General features: G+C 41.4%; 1 pseudogene; it reads right to left on the reverse strand.

Moving 5' to 3' along the window:
• Positions 1 to 526: 526 nt before the first annotated feature.
• On the reverse strand, positions 527 to 900 carry LOC122227473 (annotated as a pseudogene).
• Between the last annotated feature and the right edge of the window lie 22,919 nt (positions 901 to 23,819).

Genomic DNA, 23,819 nt, shown 5'->3' on the forward strand with positions numbered 1-23,819 from the left:
AAAACCAAAAACCCAACCCAAATAAACCTGTGTAATGAGCTTTGGGACCACACTCTACTGATTCTTGTTGGAATAAAGTTCGAGAGTGGGTGAGGATAAGGTGGGGGCAGAAGTGCGAGGCTTGTCTGGGAGTGCCATAGACAGTGGCAGAGGCTTCACAGAGGGGATCCTGGGAAGTGTTGACTAATCTGGTGAGTCAGTTGTGTGCAGGTTGTGTACAGACTTCTACATTTCTGTTTTTGGGCATGCTATTTAGAGCTATTGAGGCACTTTCAAATGTATTCTCCCACTTAAGTTTCACAACACTTTTGGGAAATAGGCAAGACAAGAAAAGGGAGGTTTATACAAGTTGAAATGTGTGAACATGAGTAAATATTTTTTTTTTTTTTGAGGATGGGTTGGGAATAAAGTTCTGATTTTTCAGAGTTATATGCCAGATGTTTATTCTTCTCTACTGCCTCTTTTCATGCAGTTTTTTGTTTGTTTGTTTGTTTGTTTTGTATTTTTAATGACTGAAACAAAACATTTAAAACCGCAACTGCTGGAAGAACCATTTGTTCTTGCTGGTCTTGTACCTCTCCTCGAACTTGACCTTGGCCTCTCGTCATGCCTTGTGTTTACAAGCAGGGTCTCTGAAGACATCCTTGTTGATGACAGCTTTGTCCAAGGTGATATCCATAGAGTACCTTGTGGGTACGAGATGATTGTAGTTATAAACTTTCATAAAAGACTTGATCTTTGACCTTTTGGCGATTTTCTTCTTGCTCATGGCAGCTGTCACTTTGTGGGGAGAGCGGTCAATTCCAGCCACCAGAGCAAGGCTGTAGGGACGATCTTGTGTCCAGAGTAGCGTCTGACCAGGACCAGCACCACCTTCCCGGGTTTCATGAATTTGCCCATCTCGACACTAGCCTCTTTTCATGCAGTTTTGAAAGCAGTGATGGGACTCTGGCTTTAGATAATTACCATTTTCTTACAACATTATGTTGATGCTACAGAGTATATCAGTGATAGTAACATACCACATATCTCAGTGTTAGATAATAATTACCTCTAGCAACCTAGATAAAAGCAAATAGTGGGCAAACAAAACTCCTCTGGACCAGTGCTGCCCAATAAAATTACAAGGTGAGCCAAATATGTAATTTTAAAGTTTCTAGTAGCTACATTAAAAAGATAAAAGGGAACAAATGAAATTGATTTTATAATATATTTTCTTTAATACAAGATATCCAAAATATCATTTCAACATGTAATCAGTATAAAAATTACTAATGAGATATTTTACATTCTTCCATTTTTTAAAATGTTTATTTATTTTGAGAGAGAGAGAGAGAGAGAGGATAAGCAAGCAGGGAAGGGGTAGAGAGAGAGACGGAGAGAGAGAATCCCAAGCAGGCTCCATGCTGTTAGCACAGAGCCCAATGCAGGGTTTGAACCCACGGACTGTGAGATTATGACCTGAGCTGAAACCAAGAGTCGGACCCTTAGCCACCTGAGCCAATCAGGTGCCCCTCACATTCTTCTTTTTAAACTAAGTCTTCAAAATCAGGTGTGTGTTTTACATTTATAGCACAGCTCAGTTTGGACTTGCCACATTTCAGGTGTTCAATAGGCACATACATGAGCAGCACACCTGGAAACTTTGAGGAAAATAATTGTAACAAATGCAGGAATGGGAGCACTTTGACATCAAAACCCTCATATCGTGGGGACAATTTAATTTAGAGACAGATAGTTTTGTAGATTTCAATTGCTCACAACATGGCCCCAAGTAATTAAAAATGAGATTAAATGATTTACATCATACTGTGATTAACAGTGCAGAGTTCTATGTGAAATATATATTTTTAGAAAAGTCCATCAAATTTTTTTTTCAATTTAAATTTTAGTCAGTTAATATACAGTGCAGGATTTCAGGTTTCATCACTTACATACAACACCCAGTGCTCATCATAACAAGTGCCCTCCTTAGTACCCATTCCCCACCCATCTCCCTCCATTAACCCTCAGTTTGTTCTCTATCCTTAGAGTCTCATCTGATTTGTTTCCCTCTCTTCTCTTCTCCTGCTCCCTCCCAGATGTTAATCAAAATGTTTTGTTGCTTAAAATCCACAGATGAGTGAAACCATATGGTACATCAAACTAGTTTTTGAAAAAAAAAAAAAAAAAAGTGACATATGACCCAGCAGTTGTACTCCTGTACCTTTGTTCCAGAGATATCAAAACTTATGTCCACACAAAATTGGAAATAATCCAAATGTCCTTTAATGGTGAAACAAGCTGTGGTACGTCCATACCAGGAATATTGCTTAGCAGTAGAAGAAATGAATGATTGCTACTTCTGTCAACTTGGAGGGATCCCATGGGAATTATGTAGCCTGAACAACTGATCTCAAAAAATACATTTATATAACATTTAAAAAATAAAAATATAGGGATGGAGAAAGATTAATGGTTGCCAGGTGTTAGGGACTGGGTGGGGGGAATCTTTGGGTAGGGGAGGGCTGTGACTATAAAATGGTAGCACGGGGGACCCTGTGGTGATGGAACAGTTTTGTATCGTGATTATGATGGTGGTTATGTAAATCTACATGTGGTAAAACTGCACAGACCATACATGCACCACACAAATGTGTGCATGTAAGATAGGTAAAATCTGAGTAAGGCCTCTGGATGTACCAAAGTCAATTTCCTGATTTTTCTGTTGTATTGTAGTTATGTAAGATGTCACACTGGGGAAATATTGGGGAAAGAGTACGTGAGACCTCTCTGTACTATTTTTGCAACTTCCTCTGAATCTATGATTATTTCAAATTTAAAAAAAAGTTTGGTGTTTGAACAGTTGTTCTATTATTTGGAAAGCCTCTTGCCTAGAATTCCTAGTGAGGAACCCTGGTGAAGCTGAATAAATAAAGACGAAGTACATAGACCTTTGTTCAGGACTGTCCTTTCTGTGCACTTGGTGCTGGATTCATGTCAATGCAGGGGGGCATGGTCGTGGCCAGGCTGCACACTCTCCCCATGTAAGGAGGCACCCCCCATGCTGATCACTCCCAAGGGCGCTCTTGTTCTGGGCTGTCTCAAGGTCACTGCGGTGGACAGTGCTACCACTGAGTACTCATCCTAAGGCACCCTGACCAGTCTCTAAACCTGAATGTCCCCTGAGGTGCCATTCTGCTGTTTGACCCCACCTTGAGAATGCTGGAGACAGCGTTTTGGCAGCCTGAACTCTCTCTCCACATTTTCATATTAATGTGTCACTGGCTTTCAGCACTTGCCTCTCAGTAATGCGTTTAGTCCCTGGTGAGCATTCCATAGCCAGATGAACTTTAATCCCTGAATGTTCTGAAAGGGAGGGTTCTTTTTCCTCTTTTGAAGATTCTGCTCCCCTATAAGAAAAGTGCATGATTTAATTAATGGATGAAAGAGAAAGGCCCAAACTGAGCCAGAAAGGAGTCAGCAGCATTGCCACCCACCTGCAGACACACAAGAAGATAAAAGTAGCATCTGATGGGGAGGGGAAGGACCCAAGAGGGAGGAGGACAGGCTCTGTCACAGTGGTAGCCCAGAGTTGGAAAGCCCGTGCTTAGGACCAGCTCGGTCATTGACTAAGTGTGACCTTGAAGCTCAGTTTTTGTGGGATTTTTTTTTTCCATTCTTTTAAGACGGAGATGAGAATATAGATCCTTCCTATCTCCTGATATGTGTAGATGACAGAATGAGGAAGGGGGCACGTCCACTGCAAAGTCTAAGATGCTCTCCAGTGCAGTTATTGACAATTGCAAGTAATGCATTATCTAGAATGAAAATACCAAGCCCAATTAAGAGAGAAAGATGGGGAAATGCAGAACCTTGTTCTTGTTCTTTAAAGAAAAAGCAAAAAGGTGCTCCTTGGTAAGTAGTCTGAGTTGTCTTATAATGATAATAATAAAATTATAGTAGTGATTATCTGTTTGTTCATCCATAGGGGCATTTCTCAGAGTGTAAGACTCTCCACTAAAACAGATGCTCCTTGGCTATATAAGTAAGGCAAATTGTGTTGCCCTTTGGAGATTTATAATGAATGTATTAATGGTTCTGCAAAGCCCTGCAACCAAGAAAATTGTTTGACTTTGTTTAGTCCAGTAATTCCTCATTTTATTATCCACAGACCTCCCTGCTTCCTGCCTGCTGACTTTCTCTTAACTTTTACATACCTGGGTTAAATTCTCTGCAACTAGTATATGGCTCAGCAAAGCTTTGAACTGAGTTCTTAGGGTTTTGTTATCAGCCTTATGTGTTTTTCATATGGTATAAATTTTGTAAATAACTTAATTTTTCTTTTTTTGTTGGCTTAAAGGAAGCTCAGAGAAAATTTATAACTCAGGGTTAGGATATTGTGACCTTTCTATCTTTGTACTATGTTTTCTCCCGTTTTCTTTCCTTGTCTTGTTGACAGACTCATTGACTCTGACTTTAAAATACTTGTTATTATGTCGTTCAGTGTAGCATAAGCCACATGGAATTCTCTCTGGGTTGAGGTGGAGTATGGATATTGATAAAGAAACAACAAACTAATACTACCAAAAATAATCTAAAAATAACAATAACAAGTCTTTAAAGAGGCACTATTATTTGTCAGGCACTGTACTGGGTCCTTTTCGTAAATGATTCCTTTTTCATTTGATCAAGGTGCTTTTCCCTTTTATCCTAGGAAGTTTCAGATCTCAGGATTCCAATTTAGATTCTCAGAATTTTACAACTGGGAGTGACTTTTGAGAGCATCTGACCTTAAGAAATAACCTTGAGGGAGGTGAAAGTCTAAACCATCCAGGACAGATGGTCTTCTGAGATTCACCATGGCAACTGTAGCTAATCTCTCCCCTTCTGCCACTTCTGGGAAAATTGCTTTAGGGAAATACCGTTTTAACTGGGACCATGAAATCATTAATGATGGGCAAGCTGGGAGCTTGGGGGGTTATGTTTGGAATATAAGGATTCAATGCCTGTCTCTCTTGGGGGTGGGAGGAGCAGCAGCTGTGTGCTGGGATCATCTAGGACAATTTCTGCCCGATGAGAGAGGAGGGCAATATCTCCCTCCACCCAGCTGGGCTTACTTGGCAGGGCTCTCTCACATGCTGAGCTGGTGCCTGCATTGGCCTCTAGTTACCCTGCCTTTACCTATCCCAACCTTTCATCTAAGATCTGTCCTGAGTCACCTGATATCATTCTTCCCCATCCAGAGCCATTGGTGACTGTCCCTGGTTTCAGAGAGCTTTCCCTCACTTGGCACTGGGCTTTGCAATTCCTCACTGCATCATCTTTCCATGTGTATGTGCCCTCTTGTCTCCTGAATAGACTGGGCACTCCTGAGGGCAGGAATGCTGCCATATCCACAGTTGCTTCCCAAGTCCCAGTTCAGTAGTGGGCACATATTGGTTCTAGGGGGAGTAGTTACTCTCCCTACTGATTGGCATCAACAAACATTTGCTTGACATCAATAGGGTACAGGGCTCTGGGCTGGTCTCTGGTGATACAAAGATGCTTGCACACTTTTCAGTTTGTGCTAATAACTCTTACCTCCTTGCGAGGAAGGACTAGGACTTATTCATCTCTATCCCTAATACCCAGCATAGTGCCCTACATCTAGAAGACTGGCTACTTTTTCTTCCCGGTGTTTGTTGTTCTCCTCCCCCTCCTCTTCATCCTCCTCATCCCCCTCCTCTTCTTCCTCCTCCTCTTCCTCCTCCTCTTTTTCCTTCTCCTTCTTTTATAGTAATAGGGGCTTTCACTGGGCACATTTCCCAGCCTTTCTTGTAGCTGAATATGGTCATATGATCAGGTTCTGGCTAAAGGGATGTGAACAGCAGAAATGTATTTATTTTCCAAGTTCTGCTCTTGGAAGGAAAGGAGCGGGCTATCTCTTTCCCTTTTTTCTCCTTCTTGGGCTGGAGTGCATGTGGGCCAACTTCAACTATATGAATAAAGGTAACACTTTCAGAATGGCAGAGCAATGAGATGGAAAGGTCGTGGGTCCTCATCACCACTGACCTGTCATGTTAGGCCTGGACTGAATCTTTGTGCTTTTTATCTGGAAGAGAATGTAGATGTGAGAGACAAATAAATTTGTATCTTGTTTAAGCTTGTTTTGTAACTTGGGGTTTCTTGTTACAGCAGCCTAGTTTGTATTCTAGTTAATTCACTAATGAATAGTTTGTATTCTGATTAATCCAGTAATTCGCTATTTAGTAAATGTCCATTGAATGAATGAATGAACATCTGCCTTGCCCTATTGTCTTATAGTTTTAGCAGCAGACAGTGCACACATTTATATTGGGGGAAAAAAAGTCTCTCAAGTAACTTTCATCTACATTTCACTGGCTGGAACTATGTCAGATGTGTCTCTCTAGCTGCATATGAGGCTGTGAATTTGAGTTTCATTTTCTAATCTCTGTAGTTGAAGAGGGCAGGAAAGGGGGCAGGAGAGGGGAGGAATGAGTGAATTAATCTATATACTACCTTTCAGTCACAAGATTAGCTTTGACATATTCTTTAGAGTTACAGGGCTTTACATTTTTTAAATTAAAAAAAGACTGTAAGCCACCTAATTTGAAGAAGAGATACAGTTTTTATCCCAGATGAACCAGATTTTGGAAAGATAAGAGGTCTTCAAAAGAATATAGGTAATTATCAGTAGGGACCCTGGGGCTAGATGTAGTCATCTTGTCATACAACTTGATTCATGGCCACCTGGAACTGACTACAAAGGGATATTGATGCTGAGGCCACCTGCTACATTCAGCGTCTTAAATACTTCTTTGGGGCCATAGCCAGTCCCAGGTGAGGTATAGCCATCCCAGAGTCTTCAGGTGAGCTGGAAAGGTAGTATCGGGGCAGTCAGAAACATTCAGCAGACACTTAATAAGCACTTCTGTGCACCAGCCAAGCTGGGTACTGGGGATCTAGAAATAAGGTCTGCCATCAAGAAGGAGAAGGAGAGGCAAACTCATGAGTACTCTACCGTGGATGAATGCCATATAGAGTGTTTATAATAAGTATCGGGAGCAAAGGGGAAAACAAGACAGAAAGTTTTCCAGAAAGCATAGCGGGAGGTGCCTGGAGCTGAAATCGCTTTATTTCAGTGCCAAAGAGACCCCAAGACTCTCAAATATACCTGGTTTGCTTCCAAATTGTGTTTGAATTAGCATCTTGTGTGTCGTATATGCATTGTGGGGGAATGGGAGTTTCAAAGAAGTCTGGAATTGAGGCACTGTCCTCCTCCACGTCTAGGGCTGGCACTTCGGAAAACCTGAGTGCATGTGCAGTATGACACCTGAGCAGGGGAGCTGCGGAAGGGCCAAGTTTTATCAAATGAGGTTTTCTTCTTTCGATTAAAGAAAGTTGTTCATGAGTATACTTCACTTTAGGTGGCGGATATAGAAGCCTGAAAATATCTGTGTAAGAAAATCTTGATAAACTAATCATCTGCTATACTTTTCCAAAGCCAAGAATATATTGGACATTTAACTTTTTGGATTTTGGATTTTCTTAAAGCAAGGCATATGAGAAGTTCAAAGAAGGTGCTGTGGGGTACTGACAAAGGAGGTACACAGAGTTCAATTCTGGTTAACTCATCTTACCAGAGGAAATTTCATAAAACAAACAAAAAACTCATCGGTGGTTTAACTCACCAACTGTTGGATTCCGATGTTACGAACAGGTTAGACGCAGGCAACTTGCCCAGGTTCAATGGAGTTTAAAGGCCAGGTGTTTGTGTAGGGGGAGAAGAAACATACAAAATGTATTCGGGAAAAATGTATTCAGTTAAGAAAAGAGAAATCCATTTTGAGAATTTAGTGCATATGTTCATTTTATAGGTGTGTTGGGAAATTGTCAGTAGGTCCGTGGATTTGGTCACAAAGCCTTTTGGTTCATTTAGGGGAAGAATGTTGCTTCTTGGGAAGTGGCCAGAGGAGTCAAGAGATATTTTGGGAGTATTCTAAAGCCTTCTGTTTCCTCTTTGTTGATGCCTTCCCAGTTTTCTGGCCCTGAAACTTTTATATGCATTAGGAAATCACATAGAAGTCGGAGGCACCCTTTCTTTACTTAACCATGTGTCCAGATCAAGTGCTGAGTTTTGGAGAGAAAAAGACACAGTTCCAACCTTTAAAGAACTCAGAGGTGGGTGGGGACACACACACACACACACACACACACACACACACACATAATCTAAATAATATAATGTAGTATGGTAAGTGGTATAAAGTGTTGCAGTTTTAGGGAAGAAGGACCAATTAATTGTCTGTAGGATATCAGAGAAGGCTTCACAGGGAAGATGGAATTTATGCTGGATATTGAAGGGTCTTGAAGGTGATTTCCAGGGAAAAGAGAAGAAAAAGGCATATCAGATGGAGGGATCTGAATGTGCAAGGGCACAGAGGTGTGAAACAGATGCTGCCCCTTGCAACATGGCTGGCAGTTCATCTGGCTAGAGCAAGGATTTGGGAAGCCTGTGAAGGGTATTTTGGGAAATAATGCTGGAATACAGGTGACTTGATATTTTAGCCCAGGGGATCTAATTGTAATCCTTTGGGAAGTAGATAGTCTCTCTGTAGGAAAATGATTAAGTGATAGTTAGAAAAATATGTTTGCCAAAGAGCTAGAGCTTCTGAGTGTAGACCTTAGGGACTCCTATGGATTGTCTGGTCTCTTCTTGGTTCCGGTGGGGTGCTAGAAACCTAACTTGTGTCTGAAAATGGACCCTAAAGGATACAGGAAGTGCCGAGGGGCTACAGAACCAACCAACTGGCACTGAAGTTAATATATAATTTGAATTAACTTGGGTGAATATAGAGTAGGGAGAGTGGCAGGAAGGTAAGTTCATGCTCGTCTGATCATTGTGTACTCTGAGCACCTTTTCCTTTAAGGAGGCCTGGGCATAGAAAGAAATGAGCATCCCTTCATGTAGAGCAGTGCCTAAGAAGTCCAGATTAGGTGTGGTCGGGAGGTCAGTTGCTTGTGGCTGGATCCTCTGAGCGGATGGAACTCAATGATCAGACAATTAATTAAACTGTCAGACAATTAATTGTGAGAAACTGGTGCAGGTGTTTGGGTTACTCTTTAAATCAAGGTTCACGTCTCCTCAGTCAGTTGACACAAAATGCCATTTGGCCAGAGAGCCTTGTGGCCTGTCTTTTCTGCCAAAATCCTGCAGTCTTCTGTGGGCAAGTTGCTTTTGGTAGACTTTCCTGGGGAACCTCTCCCTCCATCTTTCTTTATTCCTTCTGGAAAGGGACAGTAAAGAATAGCAGGAAGGACCCTGGTCTTTGAGGCCAGAGGCTTGGTTCTAACTCTAGTTCTGCTAGGTACCTGGTGACTAGGGGCACAAAATGGCATTTCTTTTCTCTGGGCCCTAGTCTCTTCATTTGTGAGGTGAAAATATTGGAGATTCAAGGTTTTTTTATTTTTATTTTTATGACTTTGTAAGCTTGCCTGGTTTCATGGCCTGTTTTGGCTTCTCCCTCTACGAGTGGAGTGATATATGATCTAGAAGGGTCTGCGTGGCTCAGGCAGTTGGTATGAGAAGAAGAGTTGTCTTACCTTTGGTTCTGCCTCCTCCGGTCCAAGTTGGAATTAGTTCCAACAGATAAAGAAAGCTTTTGGGAAAGAAAACTAGACTCTTAGATTAGGAGCTGGAAAACCAAGGTCTCCAGGCAAAATCTGGCCTGTGGCTTGTTTTTATGAATAAAGTTGTATTGGAACACACCCACACACATTTATTTACACATTGTGTATGGGGCGGGGGGTGGGGGTGGGCTTCCGTTCTACCATTTCAGCATTGAGTAGTTGCAATAGAAACTGTAGGACCTGCAAAGGTTAAAATTTTTATTATCTGGCCCTTTATAGGTACATTTGCTGATCCCTATTCTAGGTCATAAGCTCTAGGAGGGCTGGGGACATGGCAAGTGTTCAGAAAACTGCGATTGAATGAATGGATGGACAAAAAACCTTAATTTATTGGATAAGTACATGTGTTGACAACAAACCTTTTGTGACACACTTTAGGTCCCAATTTCCCTTTAAGTAGAACAAGAACAGTAGTACTTACGAAATAAGCAGTACTTACGAGGATTATTTCCTGTAATACAACTTCGAGTGTTTAAATGCTATTAAAAATATAACTACCATCTATTAAGCTTTATATGTGTCGAGCACTCTATTAAGGACTTTATTTTTATTAGCTCATTTAATCCTCATGACCACTGTGAGAGTAGAACTATTGACCCCAATTTATAAATGAAGGAACTGAGCCCAGAGAGGCTGAGTCACTTGCCAAGGTCACACAGTTGGTAGAGGATTGAGCTGGGAATCCAACCCCAATATGTCTGGTTCCAAAGCCTTTCTACCACGCCCTGCTGCCTCTGCGTGCTGTTAAGGGCTTTCTATCTTCTTTTTAAATAGGAGAAGCAAGTATTGATCTTGGGGGTGGGGGTTCTCAAGATGTGGAATAGTTAAATGAAAAAGGTTGATTTTCAAAATTTTTAACTGTTTATTTATTTATTAAAAAAAATTTTTAATGTTTATTTATTACTGAAAGACAGAGGGAGACAGAGCATGAGTGTGGGAGGGGCAGAGAGAGGAGGAGACAAAGAATCCGAAGCAGGCTCCAGGCTCAGAGCTGTCAGCACAGAGCCCAATGCAGGGCTCTAACTCACAAACCGTGAGATCATGACCTGGGCCGAAGTTGGACTCTTAACCAACTGAGCCACCCAGGTGCCCCTCAGATTTTTAACCGTTTAAATAATTGAGAGAACCATATGGTTACTCATCATTACAAGTACACTTTAGAAAACACTTTTTAAAAAATGTTTATTTACTTCTTAGAGAGAGAGGGGGAGAGGGAGGGGAAGAGAGAGAGAGGGAGGCAGAACCTGAAGCAGACTCCAGGCTCTGCACTATCAGCACAGGGCCTGATGTGGGACTTGAGCTCATGAACTGTGAGATCATGACCTGAGCTGAAGTCAGACACTTAACTGACTGAGCTACCCAGGCGCCCCTAGAATATGCTCTTTAAAATTCAGCTTAGTTACATTTTATGGGAAAAGTTAAATCAGAGACTATGTTTTTCTCTTGGAAAGACAAATCTTGGTAAATTACAGGGAGTTGGAAAATTTTCATTTGTTTAGCAATGTTGTATGTAATGGTAATACGCATTTAGATGCTGCCTTGTTCCAGAAATCTTCTCCAGTTGAAAGGACCTCGCTCAGAGCCATGTATCCAGCATATAGCAGACATTGTATAAATGTTGGTTGAATGAGTGAATGGATGATGGCTGGATGAATGAATGAATGCCTTCTAGTACTTCATATATACTGCCTTCCAGTATAATTGTGTGTGTGTGTGTGTGTGTGTGTGTGTGTGTGTGTGCCCTTACGTATTACAGAGTAAGCACCTGTGCCCCTGCCACATCTTCGTACCACTTATGAAGTCTACCTACCATAGTGCTTGGCACTAAGTAGATGCTTAATAAACCTTTGTGGCATTAAAGTGAAGGATGGTCTGTGGCCCTCAAAGCTTTTGTGGACTGAGTGAATGAAATGTTTGAAACTAGTATGAAGATCAGATGGATTTCTTTCTGTAACAGGGGAATGTTTTATTTTTTTATTTTATGAAGTTTATTTATCTATTTTGAGAGAGAGAGAGAGAGAGAGAGCGGTTGGGTGAGCACAAGCAGGGGAGGGGCAGAGAGAGAGGGAGAGAGAGGATCCTAAGTGGGATTTGTGCATGGAGCCTGATGTGGGGCTCGAACCCATGAACCATGAGATGATAACCTGAGCGAAAATCAAGAGTCATATGCTGAACCAACTGAGCCATCCAGGTGCCCCCAGGGGAATGATTTAAACCCACTGTTATATTGATGGCGAAAATCCATTGAAAGCAAAAAATATATTTATTGCTTTAGATAGAAAGAATATTTGTTTCTTTTATTCTGGAAGATACATTCACGAAAGATCATTGAGCTTGCTTTTTCCTTTCCCCTACTAAGTTGCCAGTTTGTGGCTTTGTTTGATGCCTATACTTAACTTTTTAAGTGAAACATTCATAGTGGATGTGGCCCTGATTTAGGAGTTTTCCCTCATCAGCCTTTTCTGTTGCCAGTTAGTTGTTTATCTCTTTTGTGCTTTGCATATAACCTATTGATTTGCATGCTGTTTTGGATTGCTGAAGTAGGAACACCTGAATAGTTCCTGTGAACATTTTAGCTTTTGGGGGTCAGGCAGCTGCTAAGGGGCAGTTTGAGTAGGACCAGGGCAGGGCCAGAAATGCTCACCTGCTTTTGTGTCCATGGAAGAAGTTGGCCTGGAGCTGTGGGCAGACACAGGTACGTTCCATGTCCTTTGGCAAACAGGATGAGCAAGCGAAGTCACTGACCAAAATCTCAGCCTGGGGTGACTGATCCCTTACAAGCTGGTTTCCCAGCTTTTTCACATACTCTTTTTCTTGACTTTTTTTTTTTTTTTGCATTTGTATATAATTTTGGGTAACTCCTTTATTTATTTTTTATTTTTTAAAAAATTTTTGAGAGACCAAACATGAGTGGGGGAGGGGCAGAGAGAGAGGGAGTCACAGAACCCGAAGTAGGTTCCAGGCTCTAAGTGGTCAGCGCAGAGCCTGAAGCCAGGCTTGAACCTATGAACCATGAGATCATGACCTGAACAGAAGTCGGATGCTCAACTGACTGAGACACCGAGGCACCCCCGGGGCAACTCCTTTAGAACACTAATACAGCTATTCAGGCCACTTACAGGGTCAGGGCAGTGGCTGTGGCCTTTTCTTGGCCTCTTAATATTTATATATTTTATTGGAGGGTCTCTATTCCCCTCAGCTAGGGGTTTGCATCTACTCTGCCTAATTCCCCTCTCCCCCAGCTTCTTCTCACTTAATTCGTTTCCACCCATGGCTTTGATATATTTGGAAAAAAAGTACCTGTGCACTGGAATATTATTACTGGGCTCTGTTTGTTGATTTTTGCAAGTGCACTATAATTCATGGTTGGTCTTTTGGCCAGCCTGAGACCACCTGACCCTCAGCAGCCCTGGTCCCTCCAGATCACCCTCCAGGAGAATAACAGCTTTACCCATTTCCATCATTGACACTGGTTGAGAGTCTTCCAGCAGTGAGGACTTTTTAGAAATGGAGAAAAGCAGAGCCAGGGGAATACCAGTAATTACACTAATCTGAGAGCATTAAATCTTCAAATATTATACATTTTTGGGTAAGCAATTCTGTCGTTTTTGAAGTTTGGTTGTCTTTTTGTTTCTTGGGTGGTGGCCTGTAATTTTGTATGAAGAAAAAAATACCTAATCCTTCTCTGTTGACGTGCTGTGGAAATAAGGCTGGCTTTTTGTTGTTGTTTTCTTGAGTGTTCATGAAAGGAAACCAGGAGGATGTGTGGGTCTAATAATATACTACTTTGTGTATGAAGATAAAACTAATAATAATAATACCTTGTTCAGTGGTGAAATGCTTTTAACTTTCAAAGCATATTTCCTTTTATGAACTTATTTTATCAGCCAGAAAGGTGATTTCAGTTACTTTCCCCTGCAGTGATGCGAGATCTGTGGGAGCTTGTCTGCCTGTGCAGGTGAGTTTGAGAGACTCCATCCCAGGGGATCTTAACCAGGGGTGATTTCCAGAATCCCCTGGAGAGCCTATGTGACTTACACACACTCGGATCCTGTTGTTGACCTACAGACACAGACGGTCGAGAGGGAGGGGGAACGTGCCCATTTGGAAGAAGCTTCCTGGGCGATTCTGTTGTATCCTACTGACTAAGCCATCGCGTAAGTCCACTCCCTGTACGGGACCCCTCCAGGGGTTGTGGTTATCTGGCTTGGCTGGGATGCCATACCCTCTGTGACTGGGACCCAAGCAGAGTGATTACTGATCTGAGGTTGCGTAGAGCCCCCAGTAGCATTCACTCTTGCAAGTTGGCCACAAGGAGAGATTTATTAACTATTTTAACAACTGAACATTTGCATTTGTGCGCAGTGACTGTCCCTCCCTGTGGGGCACTTACACACATTGTCTCATGAAATCATTTAGATCAGTTCCATCATCAGAGAAATGTGTTGCCAGCCCCTTGAAAGAAAATGAGCCTTCAGTTGGATTTAGGCGATGTGATCTGAGAAGAATGATTTAGTGGATTTTTACATGGATTTCTTTCACCTCAGTTTCTTGGTCTGTGGCATGGGGCTAGTGATACACGCCTCACAGGACTGGGGTGCTGCCTCTGTTCCATTCAGCCTGTCAGCCTCCCTGAGTACCCATGTCTTCATTTGCAAGATGAGGATAAAACTACCTACCTTACAGGCTTGTGAGGATTGCATGTGGCACAGCAAGAAAAACACACTGCATTCTGTTCGCTACATCGCAGATGCTCAATCCATAGCAGGTATCTTCCTTGCTGCTTTGTATTATGGGTCTTTGTGGATGGCAGGTATGTGTTTCGTACAGCTGGCGTCCTGGAAGGGGCTGCCCGATGCCATGTACTCCTGCTGGTTGTGGAGCAAACGAGGGTTATAATGACAGTAGAAGGAGCTCCTTTGTATTGAGTGCCAGGCACCGTGTTGGGCACTGGAGATACAGTGGGGAGGACAAGATGGACACAGTTCCTGACCTCGTGGAGCTTAACAAGGAGAAAGCCCTAAAGGGAACATTTTCAAAGCATTACTCTTCTCTGTGTGTAAGGGGAAAGCTTTCATGTAATAGGATGGCTTCTAAATGTGTATTTCATAATGTAGTGGGTAGAGTGTGGAACGTGTCTTCTGGGAGGAAACTGGAGTTTTGCATTTCCTGACTTGCTTGTGCTTTTGAATTTGTGGCTGTAACGCTGCCCTGCCTGAGGTTTCAGCAGTTAATGTTTCCCAGGGCTGCGTGATGTAAACGCCCCGTGGTCTGTATATACCAGAATTCTGGGTATGTCCGGGACAGAGGGGAAAAAGGACCATTTTCAAAGTCTCTCCTGAAGACTTTGTTAAGTTTTACTTGAATTTCTCCCCATCGTCTTCTTCAAACGTCCCTCATGCTTAATGCACAGAAACCATGCCAATGTTTTGGAAGATTCAGGTTTGACCACCGTGAATTGGTTCGTATTTCCAGCAGGCCAGTTATTTAATTTCCTGTTGGAAGTCTACAAATGTTGGCACTGTTTGCTCTCTGGCAAATGACCAAAACCCAGTACAGTATCATTAGCAAGCTCTGGTATAGAGATTAAAGCACGATTGTCTTTAGTAAGAGGCCATCTCTGTTTAGGAGGAGGCTTGGGGGGCTGCAAGGGTACGGGGAAGCACAATCGAGCTTTCTAATCAAAACCAAAGTACAGTAACAGGGATTCACTCAAGAGAAGGGTTAGAAGGAGGGCAGGACTCTGTTTTCTGTTTTCTTGTCTCGATTTCATTTGTTTGGGTTATTTCTCTCTAGACTCTGGGAGAGTCTGGAGGCTGAGGCTGGCCTGGGTTGTGGAATGTCCTCGTTGAGGTCTTCTGCATCTTCCTGACTCCCTCTCTCCCTTGGCAGTGCTGCTCCCGGGAGTCACCTGCCTCCAGAGGGTCAGTAAGAGAAACAGAGTGTCTCCAGACATCCCACTATAATAATGGAAATGTGACAGAATGGGCATTTACTGTGGTATGGGTGAGGCACTTACATATGCTCCTTCCTGTCTTCATAATACCCTTGTGAGGAATGAATTATTATTCCCATATTGAGGATGAGATTATCAAGGGACACAGAGATTTAGTTATCTGCAGCCAATGAGTGTCTGAGCTGGGGTTGGAAGCCAGTTCTGTCTCTTTGAAAAGTTCTTGCTCTTTCCATATGCTGTGTCCATACCCTAGTAGGGTTCTGGGGAGAAAAGGGGTTTTTGAAAGGAATGGTGAGAAGTTTGAAAATTTGCCTAAAATGAAGCTTGGAGGATTCTTTCTAGATACATCTTACCATGTTAGCCTTGTCTTTCATTAGGAAGGATCCTTCAATGCTGGCTTCTTGATAGAATGAGCACAGAGATGTATTTTTTCCTTCTAAACATTGTATCGTGAAAAATGTCAAACATATTAACAAGTGGATGATAGTGAATATGTAAGTTCTAACCAATTGTTATTCTCTTCCAGGTGCCAGGCACACTGCTAACTGCTTTATTAACTTGATCTCATTTACCCTTTCAACATTCTCAATTTACAGATGAGCAAACAGCCTGACAGAGCTCCAACTAACTGAACTTCTCTAGATAGCAAGTTGTATTGTGGATTTGAAACTGGTGCATGGAGACTGGAGTGTGATTCCTCTGCATTTCAAATTATTCTTCCCTGTATTTCTGTTCTTCCTCAATGTCATATTATTTAGAAAATCAAGTTCCAGATGGGAGGTCCTAGAATGTTACTCATGAAGCACAATTCTCAAGGCCCCAGAAATTGAAGGCTCTTAGTCATTTCCAAAGATTCTCTGGGACAAGACCTACTTCTCCTGAGTATCCTTGTCAGACTTTTGTCAGGGACAGGGCAGGAATTCTCTCTCCAGAGTGTCACAGAAAGTTTTTGTAGGCTTTGGAATTTTTTTTCTTTAGTTTTTTAATGTTTATTTATTTTTGAGAAAGAAAGAGACAGAATGTGTGTAGGAGAGGGACAGAGAGAGAAGAAGACACAGAATCAGAAGCAGGCCCCAGGCTCTGAGCTGTCAGCACAAAGCCCGACGAGGGACTTGAACCCACAAGATGTGAGATCATGACCTGAGCTGAAGTCGGACACTCAACCAACTGAGCCACCCAGGTGCCGCCTTTGGAATTTCTTATGACTGACTTATATCTTTCTTTCACACACTAAAAAAACAAACAAAACAAAACAAAAAAACCAAACCCTTGCCTTTGAGCAAGGTGTTAATTTTTAGTGATGGGATCATCTGTGACCTCCTCAGACCCACAGGACATCTTTCCTTCCTGGGGAAGAAGATGGCATTTCTTGGCACTGACTCATATAGGAGCAGTATAGGTTATGCACATGACTTTTGTAAGGGACCATGCTTAAAAAATAATTGGTGCATTTTAGCATATTTATGCCTGGACCTGCTTTGTTGCTGATTGGATATAACCTTGAACAAGGCACATAGGTTTTTCTTAAGCTCTAGGTCTCCCTGCAACAGTAATTGTTGTCAGGGAGGTAGAGAAAAGATACAGATAGAGCTCCTTCCATCAGAAAATTTAATCTTCATAAGGATCCAAGGCATATACCCATGAAGAAGAGGCTGCTGAAGACTGGGGGTGTGGCACAGGTAGGAATTGTCATAGAGGCAGCAATGAGAAGAAAAAACTGTCAGTTGGAATAGTGGAAGGGAGGAATAAAAAGCACCTGGGCTTACATTTCGGTGCAAATTCCAGTGTTGGCACTCAAGAACTGCATAATTTGGACTCTTTGGTCCTCGGGTTTTCATCATAAATTGGGGTCAGTAACACTGCATCATTGTACCATTGTGAGGATTAAGCTCACATAACATACATGAAGCTCCTGACATAGTAGTTTATAGTGGTTGACAGTAAGAGATAGCCCCGTGAGTGGGAAAGGGGGAAGCTGACGGAAGTCTTGAAATCTGAGTAGGATTTGGAAATGTGAAATGACTCACTTCTCAAAGTATCTTACAAATATCACCATGGAATATTATATAGGCATCAAGAAGCGTGGTTGCAACCCCAAGCTCTTCTTGCTCTTAATAAGGCAAAGGTGTTTTTTTTTTTATTTTTATTTTTTTATTAAGCCAAAAGTTCCAGTTTGTTTGATAAAAAGTCACTGGTGAGATGTGAAAATGTCTGGTGTCATTTTGGTTGAGACTCAAGTGGGTGAGGTGGCATTGCTCATCTGGGTGGCACATTTGATGCTATTTTAACATTTTAGTGATCACTACAAGGCACCTTATGGGGTCGATGGTTCTCCCTGCCCTCTGCAGCCCCTGCAAACTGCTTATTTTCTTTCTTTCTTTTTTAAAAAATGTTTTGCTTATTTTTTTTTTAACGTTTATTTATTTTTGGGACAGAGAGAGACAGAGCATGAACGGGGGAGGGGCAGAGAGAGAGGGAGACACAGAATCGGAAGCAGGCTCCAGGCTCTGAGCCATCAGCCCAGAGCCCGACGCGGGGCTCGAACTCACGGATCGCGAGATCGTGACCTGAGCTGAAGTCGGACGCTTAACCGACTGAGCCACCCAGGCGCCCCTGTTTTGCTTATTTTTGAGAGAGAGCATGAGAGAGCGAGCAGGGTAGGGGCAGAGAGAGAGGGGGACAGAGGATCCAAAGTGGGCTCTGAGCTGACAGCAGTGAGCCTGATGCGGGGCTCGAACTCATCAACCGTGAGGTCATGGCCTGAGCGGAAGTTGGACACTCAACCGACTGAGCCACCCAGGTGCCCCCAGACTGCTGTATTTTCTACACACCTGTTTGGTAATTTAATGAAATCTATCCCCTTGTGCTGTCCAGGCACAAAGAACCAGTGTTCAGTAAGATGGACTGGGAAATTGAGGCTATCATGGCACTGTTGAAGATTTTTTTTGTTTTGTCTTTTGTTTTTGGTTTTTGTTTGTAGTTTTTAGTGGGGAGGTCGGGGGAGGAAAATTGTCCCCAGAAAAACTGAAATCCTAGTCTAACACCTTGGGAGAGAGATTCTTGCCTTTTCTTCATTCTCTCCTCCTTTGCAGTCATTTTTTGTTTTTTTGTTTTTGTTTTTGCTTTTGTTTTTTTTGCTGGTGTGCAGATTAAGGTTTGATGTGAATTTTTGGTTTAGCTGGAATTAGTTCTTTTATGGCCTTGAGGAGTGTGTGGGTAAACTTAAAACACACCAAGGCTTGACAGTAAAATGTAAAGGTCAGATAAGGTTCTGGATGTATTACCTGCTTGGAATGGTTCTGTAGTGATAGGGTTAGGACTTTCTATACGTTTTCTCATATGATCTTTACAACAACCCTTTGTTATAAGATAGATTTTTTTCAGTGTATATTATGTCATCACTTACATCTCAGTAGGCATTGCTTTTATTGCTATCGTACGGTTGGGGACACAGAGAGGGAATGAGAGGGAGAGTTCAATACCTGTGAGGTGATGCAGCTAGCTAGGAAAGTAGCTGGAACTGGAACCCAGTGTCTGTGACACCAAGCCCTTGCTCTGAATTGCAGTGAAATATGCTCTCTCCATTACAGGTGTCTCTCCTAGAGCAAACTGGGTTTTCTGGTGCACTAGAAGGAGGCCCTGGTAGCAGAGGAAGGGGGAAAGAGGACTTCTTTGTGTTCACCTTTCATCCAGACAGGCCTTTTCATGCTCAAGATTGTGGCCAGGAGAGAAGCACTGGAGCTACCATGTATTAAGTCCTTGTATCGTGCCTTGATCAGAATACAGTGTGTTGCATAATGCTCACATTGAACCAGGATATCATTATGGATGAACTTCAAAAAAGCAAGTACCTTGTCCCCAAGTTCACCCGGGGAGAACTGCGGTTGTTAAGATTTGAATGCAGGTGTTGAGTACACCATCTTGCCTGTTCGATTTCTAATGCCCTCTACCTGACAATCATATGACGATGTTCGTGGCTTCAATTTCAAAGGCCGTTTAAATTGTTTCATAGTTGATATATTTGGTATCCATTGGAAACTGCCAAAACTTTTCACTGCTGCATTTGGAAAAAGATAATAATGAGTTGCCGTGTCAGTGATTCAGGACTTCTGGGAAGCTAAAAGCACCCGTGTGTACTTATTTTGAGTCAATACGTTACGAACGAGTCTGGCCCAAAAGGAGAAATATCTGTCTTCTGAAATGGAGTGTGGGTCTCTTAGCGGCTCACCCCAGCAGGGAGGCAGTCACTACATAAGCTGAATACCAGGTCCGTGGGGTTCCCTAGCCTGGAAAAGGAGCAGCATGTGCATTATGAGGAAAACAGAAAGACCCATTTCTCTGTGGAATGATACTGAACAGGCAGCTTCAGCCACGGGGATATTCTGGCCAAAGGAAAATGTAGCTTAAGAAAAGCCCCAGCTGGTTCAAGTAACTTAAGCCTCACTACTCATGAAATATTATCTGACAGCTTCCCCCTCCCCGAGTGGCTGGGGACTGAGTCAGAGCTGCTCCAGGAACCTGTGTTCTCATTTTGGCATTATAGATTTACCCCACTTTGCACACTAGACAGTTTTGTGAAAGGCTGTATTTAGATCAAACATTTTTTTGTGCGTGTGAATATAAAGGCATTCAATAAATTGCTGGGAAGGTTGCTCCAATGAATTCTTTTGTTCAGAAATTAACCAACACTGATTTCTAAATGAGGACATTCACATGTGTTCAGCACTGGGCTTGCTGATGTGATAGAGGCAGAAGTAGGAGGAACACCAGAGTGGAAGCTCTTTGAGAGCAGGGATTTGTCTGTTTTGTTTATTAACACACCGTAGTATTTGGAACAGTGTCTGACACAGAGTGGATGCTAGATAGATATTTGTTGAATGAGTGAGCATGTGTCCCTGCCTTTAAGAGATTGCAATCCAGTTTGTTTGCATTAGAATTAATTAATTATTAATTTGAGCTAATAATCTAGTTTGTTTGCATTTGATTAATTAATATTAACTAATTAGTGATTTTATTCCTTTATTCTACTTATGTGAGTGTCCTGGAGTCCTCAGTTTTATGAGTTCTTTAATTCCTTATTTTATCTTAATTTTACTTAAAAATTAAACTGGTAATGTGTTTGTTTAAAACATGAGAAAAAAGCAGATAAGTAAGAAAAAGTAGTTAAAAGGTAATTATTTTCATTTAAGCTTATATCTTTCAAAACTTTTTCTATGTAAATAGCAAATACACATTTTTTTTTTTAAATAGGCTCATCTTCAGGCAAAGTTGATTTTATGACTTGCTTTTTCCGTCCACTTTATCAGTGTTATTGTGAATAACCTCTTTTTTTTTTAAGTTTATTTATTTTGAGAGAGAGAGAGAGAGAGAGTGTGTGTGTGTGTGTCTGTGTGTGTGTGTGTGTGCATGAGTGGGGGAGGGACAGAGAGATAGGGGGAGAGAGAAAACCCCAAGCAGGCTCTGCGCTGTCAGCACAGAGCCCAACACAAGGCTCGAACCCACAGCCCTTGAGATCATGACCTGATCCGAAGTCGAGTGGGGCACTTAACCAACTGAGCTACCTAGACACCCTGTGAATAACTTCTTATATTGAAATACATAATTCTCAAATAATAATTTTTCAAATATTGCACAATTTGGTATTATCTGTGATTATATCATAATTTTCTTAATCCTTATTGTTGGACACTAGGTTTTTTCCCTTCTGTCTTTCTCCCTCCCTCCCTTCCCCGCCTTCTCTCTTTAGTATAAACAAAGCTGTGATTGTTTGTAAACTTTCCCACATATCCATGATTATTTTCTTGGCAATAATTCTTAGAAGTGGAATTACAGGTCAAAGGTCAAAGGCTTTTGATACATATAATCACACTGCCTGCGCTGAAGACTGGGAAAATGCATACCCCTTTGTGTATTCTACTGACAGAGAGTGGCTTTTTCCTTTAGCTATACTGACAATGTGTATTATCATTTTTAAGATATTGACTATCTTCTGGGTTGAAAAAGTGAATATTATTATTGTTTACATACTTTTGATTTGTTGGTGATGCTAAATATCGTTTCATATGTTTTTGGTCGTTTGTATTTCTTCTTTTGCTACTTCCTATCTGTTGTCTTACTCAGAGATTCACAAAGGACAAATCTTTTCTTGGTCCCTTCCAATCTACAACGGGACTTGCTATGGCTTCACCCACAGTTAGCCCTCACTAACTGCTGATTCCTTTCATTTACCCATCTATCCACCTACCATTTGTTGATTTGCTCAACAGATATTGAGGACCTACTAGGTGCCAGACAGAGAAATACAGGCGTGTAATCTCAAATAGCACTTTGAAAAATTTCAATATTGCTGTTATTAGCTATAAATCTTACATTTTTAGAAAAGACATATTAATATGATTTAATACGAAGAGTGGCTAATCCAAAAGTTTTTTCCTTAATGAATTTTCTTTAGGATGATAAAACTAAGTCTGTCTTTTCTGAGTACCCTGCAGAGGTCAACAAACTTTTCTGTAAAGGGCCAGATAGTAAATATTTAAGGCTTTGCAGGCCATTGTTGGTGCAATGCAACCATAGACAGATGAGACTGGCTATGTTTCAATAAATGTTTATTTGTAGACATTGAAATTTACATTTTGTATAACTTTCACATGTCACAAAATACTATTTTTCTTTTGCATCTTTTTTCAATCATTTACAAGTGTAAAAACCTTTCTTAGCTTGTAGGTTGTACAGAAACAGCCAGTGAGCGAGATTTGGGCCTGGGGTTTGTAGTTGGCCGACCTCTGGGGTAGAATCTCAGAAGCATGCTTTAAGGCACAGAGAAGCCAACTAGTTTGCAAATTTGATATAAACAACCCCAGAATAGATAAGTCACAAAGGGATGATAGATTTGAGTTTAGCTGAGGCTTGGATATACCCTGACTCGTAATGACTTGCCACACATAGTTCTTAGTGTTTTAGCAATATTTTTAATTGCTGAAACGTATTTTATTATATAACTACTCATAAAAAATTTCATAGTTAAGTGTAAAGAAAAAAGTGCCCTCATATCCTTTGGCAAGGATAGCAGACATCTTTTTGATGTATTTCTTTTCAGTCTTCACACATTTGTAGCACCCACATGTGGGAGGTCATTCTATATAAACAATTTTGAATCCTGCTTTGCTTCTCTGGATACTCTATGGTAATATTTTTCGATGCTTTAAATACTTTAACGTAAATAAAACCACAATAAGATACCACTATACACAGAATGTCTATAATTAAAAAAACAAACAAACAAACAAACCCAAACTAACTTATCCAAGAGAAATGAAAACATGCATCTACACAAAGATATGTGTGCAGAGGTTCAAAGCAGTATTATTTATAATAGCCCCAAAGTGGAAACAACTCAAATGTTTGTCAACTGGTGAATGCATGAACAAAATACGGTGTATTTATATAATAGAATACTATTCCACAATAAAAGGAAGCAAAATACTGATACGAGTTACAGCATGGATAAGCCTCAAAAACATTATGCTCGGTGTAAGAAGCCAGACACAAAAGAACGTATACTATATGATTATAGTTATACGGCATTTCTAGAAACGGCAAAAAAACAAGACAGAAAGCAGGTTAGAGTTTGTCTGGGGCTGGGGTAGGAGCGGGAACAACAGACCCTTTTGGGGGCGATGGAAATGCTCTGAAAGTGGACTATGGTGATGAGTGCACAATGGGACACGTTTACTAACTATTGGACTGTACACTTACAGTGGGTGAATTTCATGGTCTGTAAATTATACCTCGATGAAATTGTTAAAAATATTCATTGAAAACTGAATTTTTAATAGTATCATATTCCATTGTCTGAATGTTTCATTTCTTTATGCTGTGAGACTTGGGAGAAATATCCAGTGTTTATTCCCTTTTTAGCCAACGTCTATATTCAGTAGGTGACATTAGAGCCATTGGACTTAAACAAAAATGATTTAGTGGAATGAATCCTAATCCAGTGGGCAAGGAAACTTGTGTGGCTTCAGCTGGGTGGACCTCAGTTTCTTCATCTGTAAAATCTAGAAAAGAAGTGGACACAAAGAAATACTGGAGCCCAGGGAAGAGAGGATCAGAAGAGAAAACTTGGTAATGGTGGTAATTAAAAGACTGACTTCCCCAGAATTATGAGGCCAGTGACTGATTACTTACCCCA

This window comes from Panthera leo, chromosome C1, assembly GCF_018350215.1.
Source record: "Panthera leo isolate Ple1 chromosome C1, P.leo_Ple1_pat1.1, whole genome shotgun sequence".
In the NCBI taxonomy this organism is placed as follows: domain Eukaryota; kingdom Metazoa; phylum Chordata; class Mammalia; order Carnivora; family Felidae; genus Panthera; species Panthera leo.